This window comes from Asparagus officinalis, chromosome 4, assembly GCF_001876935.1.
Source record: "Asparagus officinalis chromosome 4, Aspof.V1, whole genome shotgun sequence".
NCBI lineage: Eukaryota > Viridiplantae > Streptophyta > Magnoliopsida > Asparagales > Asparagaceae > Asparagus > Asparagus officinalis.
This window is the reverse complement of record NC_033797.1, coordinates 62,451,605-62,458,364: the sequence shown is the minus strand read 5'-3', so window position 1 is coordinate 62,458,364 and position 6,760 is coordinate 62,451,605.

The following is a 6,760-nucleotide window of genomic DNA, read 5'->3' as shown; positions in this document are numbered from 1 at the left end:
ACCCTAGAGGGGGGGGTGATTAGGGTCTCAAGGCTAAAAAAATACAATAAAAATTAAGACAAGCAACAAACCACAAAATGAATAACAGTAGAAATAGAGATAGAGTTAGGAATCGTTATCCTTGTAACGCGCGATGTGTTAACGAGGTTCGGTCCACTGACCTATGTCCTCGCTCCTCACTCTCGAGGAGAAATCCACTACACAACCCGGTTTGGAAGCCGGAACTTCTTCTACACAATAATCTCCTCACGATCTCACAACTATACAGTTGATCTCTACTAGATCATACTCCCACACAATTGATCTTCACAAGATCAAGCTCTCAAACAGTAGCAATGGTGTAAAAGCTCTCTCTTTACAAGTCCCTATGGCAAAGAGAAAGATTAAACTGAAGCTGAGATGTGAACTTGAGAAAACACAGAAAACAGGCTTTGAAAATTTTGGCTCTCAGTAAACAAAATCTCTGGTTTTTCAAAAGCTTGGGACACTTGAGGAAGAAGGAGTGTATGAGTTTAAATAGGAGAAACCAGCTGTTTAAACCCATACCCTAATCCCCTAAATCCAGAAAAATAATCGGCGCTGAGATTGTGTACAATCGGCGCTGAGAATTGTACCAGAAGACCGTTTGAATTAAGCGGCGGTCGACCGTGCTATTTTCGCACTCGACCGCGAGACAGCTCAGAAACTGAGAAAAGGTCCAAAGACTTCTGCGGTCGACCGTAGCGGTCGACCGTGGAAATCTCGAGCTCACGGTCAACCACGACGGTCGACCGTGAAAGTTTCTGCTGCCCACTAACGAATGAACTCAGGCGCGGTCAACCGTGGCGGTCGACCGCGAATTGATACATACAGAAACACTGATTTTAACTTCCTTAAAAAATCTGTAAAATATTTATTTGACTTCTAAAAATTGTGAAACTTTGTAAAATATTTTTAACACTAAAAACAAATTATTTGGAAAAAGAATTTTGCGAATAGGTCCTCATACTTGTGAAAAATAGTATTTTATGAAAACGCTCAAAACTATAAGTATGAAAACGTGTGTGTGATATCCCAATAGCTTCAATTTAAATCTAAACTACTTGCCTACATTTTAGCACTAGAGAGAAAATAAAGACTAGCTAATATCCTCACGTAGAATACAATTCTTTGAGTCTTGATATAGCTTGAGTTGGATGAAGCTTCTTATTACATTTTGTGTTCTTGAATGAACGTTGCTTCATCACTATGCCTCCTCCTCCTTTGGATATCATCGTTGTAGCACATATTCCATCCAATCCTCCATATATGGCACTAACATGCTTGATATGTATATATTAACTACATTGTCACTTAACAAGCAATTAGTACCGCTAATGATGGTTGTAAAACATTATCAAACCATAAGGGCTAACACAGTGTTGTGAACTCTGAAACGTAGAGTTGGGCTCTGCATGAACTCTGCGTTTTGAGTCCACGAACTCTGCGTTTTGAGCCTGGGACGCAGGGTTGGGCTCTATATGAACTCTGCGTTTTAAGTCCACGAACTCTGCTTTTTGACTCTGGAATGCAACCACGACCTTTGCGTTTTGACTCTAGAATGCAACCACGACCTCTGCGTTTTGAGTTTGGAACGCAACCATGACCTCTACGTTTTGAATTTCAAATGCGGTAACGATCTCTGCGTTTTGAGTTTAGAATGCGGGCATGACCTCTGTGTTTTGAGTTCAGAACGCGGGTATGACCTCTGCATTTTGATATGAAGAGATCGTTAATTTGTAGTCTCTTTTGCTAGAGCGTTTGCAAAGATCGTCACCTTGTAACATTCATCTTGGCTCCTTAAAAATATGAGAGTCGTCAGATTGTAACTCCCGATGTTGCTTATGAAGGCTGTTGATTAGAGCTTTCATCGGTTGTTACGAAGGTCATCAGATTGTAACCTTCATCGATCTACGTGAAAGTCTTCAAATTATAGCTTTCTGGAAGTCGTCGAATTGTAACTTTTATCATCGGTGTTTGATGGGGATCAACTATCTGTTGTGATTTTTAGACAGCTTACACTGTTCATAATCATATTTTTATTACATTTTTATACCCTAATTATCTATTTTATTTAAATAAAAATATCACTAATCAACGTGTTTTATCTGAATTTACATGTTAATGAAGGATTAATGAATAAAAGGCTAAAAGAATCAAACTCCCTGATTTTCTACCATTTATTGAAACCCAAAAAATGAAGACAAAAGAGGGCACAAGAAAGCTTAAGGATCCATAAAGAAATCAGGTCAAGAAATCATAAAAAGTTAAATTTATTGCAAACTAATCGGTCGGCCAACCGATTGGCCAATCGGTCGGCCAACCGATTGGCCAATCCCGATTGGCCAATCGGTCGGCCAACCGATTGGCCAATCGGTCAGCCAATTGATTGGTCAACCGATTAGTTCGCAACAGAAACTATTTTATAGCTGAGATTTAATTTTTGATCTCCAAGTAACATCCAAAGGGTTCTCATTCATTGCTATAAGCTATAAATAGGGGTAGAGGGTAGGGGTGGCAAACGGGTCAGGTTGGGTCGGGTCATAGTTGACCCGACCCATATAAGTATGACCCGACCCAACTTGTTTAATAAACGAGTAAATGCGATCTGACCCGTTTATTAAACGGGTTACCCGATCCGACCCATATAACCCAAATGACTCATATTACTCAATTTAAAGCTGCTGTTAGTGTAAAAGGACTCCGAAATAGTCTCACTGTTGTCGGTTTCGCAAAATTCCGAAGAACTAGTAAAACTAAGGTGAGGAATTTGAGATTTCGATGACGACAAAAAAGATGAAGGCAAAGCGCCCAGAATCACGCAGCTTTCGGGAGTATACCCAAAGCAAGCTTTCCATTTCAATAGAGCTACCTTATATCCAATAATCAATGTTAATCATACACTTAAATGTGCATATTTACCAAGCGTATGCAAAATTGTATTATGCCAAAAAAAATTTCCACGTTGCGGAATAATTGAAGTAGAGAATAATAAGACATCCACTTTCTCTCTCATCATTTGAGCAGAGCAACGAAAAAAAAGAGAAGAGAAGCTCCTGCCGTCCGTTTACCCCCGCGCGTGGATATCACTCTCTCACCCTTGACCATTTCCTCCAAACTCAATCCCGATCCCTCATTCTCCTCCAAAGAAAAAGGAAAAAAAATTCACCCAAAACGATAAAAATCCAAGCTTTTCCAATGGATTCCGACGAAGATGGTGACCCAATTCTCACTCCCATGAGTACTTCAGCCAGCCCCTCGGCCACGACGCCGCCATCCTCTCCTCCCTTGCCAGGCCCCCTCCCGCTAAAAACCATAGCCTTGACTCCTCCTCCTCTTCCCTCGTCGTCGACAACTAAGCGTTTGAAGATCTCTTGCTGGTGAGGATATGGCCTAGGGCTTGGAAAGGCTTCAGGACGAAGCGTGCGAGACTCGAGATGAAGCCTCAGGCTTTGTCACCTCTAGCGACGGTGGCGACGGAGGAGGAGGATGGCGAGGGGTCGTCAGAGATGATGCAGTCGACGCGGACGAAGACATCGTCAACGAGGGGGACGAGGGCCAGGAACCTCCTAGAGACAACGCAGCATCGGCCGAGGGATTTGACGTCAGCTGAAGCAGTTCGGGTTACACGGGTTAGTTATTGGGTTACATGGGTCAGTTCGGGTAAACCCTAATTTACTCATCTAATAAACAAGTAAGTTCGGGTTGACCCGTTTATGACCCGACCCATATAACTTAACCCACACCCAATATAAACAGGCCGGGTCGGGTCGGGTTGATGGGTCGGGGTCATAATTTGTCACCTCTAACTATGAGTATGAAAAAAATTGTACTAACTTTATTTGGAGAGGATGATTATTCTTAATTGAGAAGAGCTTCCAAAACTATAACTTTGTTGCAATTAATAAAAATATTTTCACCTCTTCATATTTTTCTTTTCTTCTCTTTGTTTGATAATAAAGATGAAGATGAAGATGAAGATTTGCTTTTAACAGGCTAGAACCCTCTTGTTATGTAAATTTTCTCTTTTATCTTTTATTTTATTGTAATATTTTCTTTGCTAGAGGACTAGCAAAAGTTTAGGTGTGGGGTATTTGATAATCATATTTTATTATATTTTTATACCCTCATTATCTATTTTATTTAAATAACTAATATACATGTTTTATCTAAAGTTGCAGGTTAATGAATAAAAGCCCAAAAGAATAAAACTCTCTGATTTTCTACCATTTATTGAAGCCCAAATATGAAGACAAAGAGGGCTCAAGAAAGCTCAAAAATCCATGAATAAATTGGGTCAAGAAACCACAAAGAAACCAAATCTGTTGCAAACCAATCGGTCGACTAACTGATTTGCCAATCTGTCAGCTAACCGATTGGTTCACAACAGAAACCGTTTTATGCCTGAGATTTAATCATTGATCTCCAAGTAACATCCAAGAGTTCTCATTCATTACTATAGGCTATAAATAGGGGTAGAGGGTGAGAGGTTTCAGTATAAAATTTTTTATAATAACTTTATTTGAAGAGGAGGGTTACTCTTAATTGAGAAGACCTTCCAAAATTATAACTTTGTGATAATTAATAAAAGAATTTTTTTTACTTCTTCATATTTTTCTTTTCTTCTCTGTTTGATGATGAAGATGAAGATAAAGATGAATGTTTACTTTCAAGAGGCTATAATCCTCTTGTAATATAAATTTTCTCTTTTATCTTTGATTTTCTTATAATTTTTTCCTTGTGTTAGATATTCAAGGCGCTAGAACCCTCCTATTTTAGACTTATTTTGATACCTTATAAAGTAGATTTACTTTCATGTCTTTATTTTGTAGTATATATTTATTTTCTTGCATATTTAGATTTAATTTTTTTGCATTATTTTTAAGAGGTTAGAACCCTCTTGAGAATTAGTTTTTATTTTTATTTTTTTTCTTGTATTCTTCGAAAGGATAGAACCCTCTTGAGAATTAGTTTTTATTCTCTTCCTTTTGTTCTCTCTAGTATAGATTTTATTTCTTAATTTTTAGTTCCTAAGATGTGAAAGTAATTCTTATAGAAATTCTAGATTTGTATGAAACTAGTTTGATATTTTTTTATAATTTTTAAATTATTCTCTTGTGATTAAAATGATAATGCTTAGGATAATCAACTAGAAAACTAATTGGTAGAAGAAGAATTTGATAATCTATACTTATCTTGAGTGATTTGATAGGTTATGCTTATGAATTCTATAATTAATATCTAGTTATTATTATTTTCATGAATGTTAATTTTACTTGGATGATAATTTGATAGGTTATGCTTTTATTGAGTGGTTTGATAGCCTATGCTTAATAAATCTAAAGTAAAATATAATAAAAAGATAATAGTTCATAATCTATAAATAAAATTAGCTAGTGAATTCAATTCTAGATTCCTCATATCTCTAATTGAATCCTCCATCTTTTATTTTCTTGATTTTCCTCTTATTTCTTGATTTTCCTCCTTTTTGTTTCTTGGTTTTATTTTCCTTTATTTTCTTTATCTTTCTTTCTCCACTCTCAATCTAGTTTTGCTTTTATTTACATAATATCACACCCACTCTCTTTATCTCTCCACAACCACTTTTATCACTCCTAATTGTCACACACAAAACTTAAGAACTAATTTTGATTATCTCTAACTACACCTTCCTCATAGGATTCGACAATCTTTTATACTATAACTTGATAGTTGTACGCTTGCAACTTTGGATTCAATTTATTCCCCTATCAACTGTAGTCCATCGATGGTCGTTGCGGTCATCAATGGTCGATTGTAGACCATCAATGGTCAAATTTTTTATTTCTATTTTCTCCGATTCTTTTCTATAGTCCATCGATGACTTGTTTGACCATCGACGATGCTTCTTGACCATGAATGGTGCCTCTCGATAGTCGATGGTTCAAATTTTTTTAGACCATCGGTGTTCAAATTTTTTATTTCTATTTTCTCTGATTCTTTTCTATAGTCCATCGATGACTTGTTTGACCATCGACGATGCTTCTTGACCATGAATGGTGCCTCTCGACAGTCGATGGTTCAAATGCTGAAATCAATGCTCGTGTTGATTTTTACATTGTTTTGAACATCAACTTGTTTGTATCTATTTATGCCTAAAATGTATCATCTCACAAACGTATCAATAGTAAATGAGTGTTTGTTATTAATCAAATAAGAGATATTACATGAACAACATTCTACATGAACAATGTTCTAAAAGGATGAACTAATGATGTTAGTCATAGAGATGAAAGATTCTCTTTTACAATACATATGAATCATATTATCAAATATAAGATTAGAATTATAATTTTTATCCATTAAAATATATATGTTCAAGTTTTCAAAGAGGTGTAGCGTGTTAATGTACAACTTCTGCATCTTTCACGTTCATATTTGTAGTTAGGCCTGTCCATCCGGGCCGGCCCGGCCCTGCCCGGCCCGGAAATCCGGGCCCGAGTCGGGCTTCAATTTTTTTCTTTTCTTTTTTTTTTGATAAAAAATGCTAAAAATTAGTTTAAATTTATTATATTTTATATAATTATGTATTAGTATATACTTATAAATTATTATGTAACTATATATTATATATACATATATTATATATATTATATATACATATATTATATGTAAATATATTATATATATTTATAATCTATAACTTGAGAGAGAGAAAATCGCATAAGTAGCCATTGCCCGTTGGGCCAATGGGGAAGAAGTA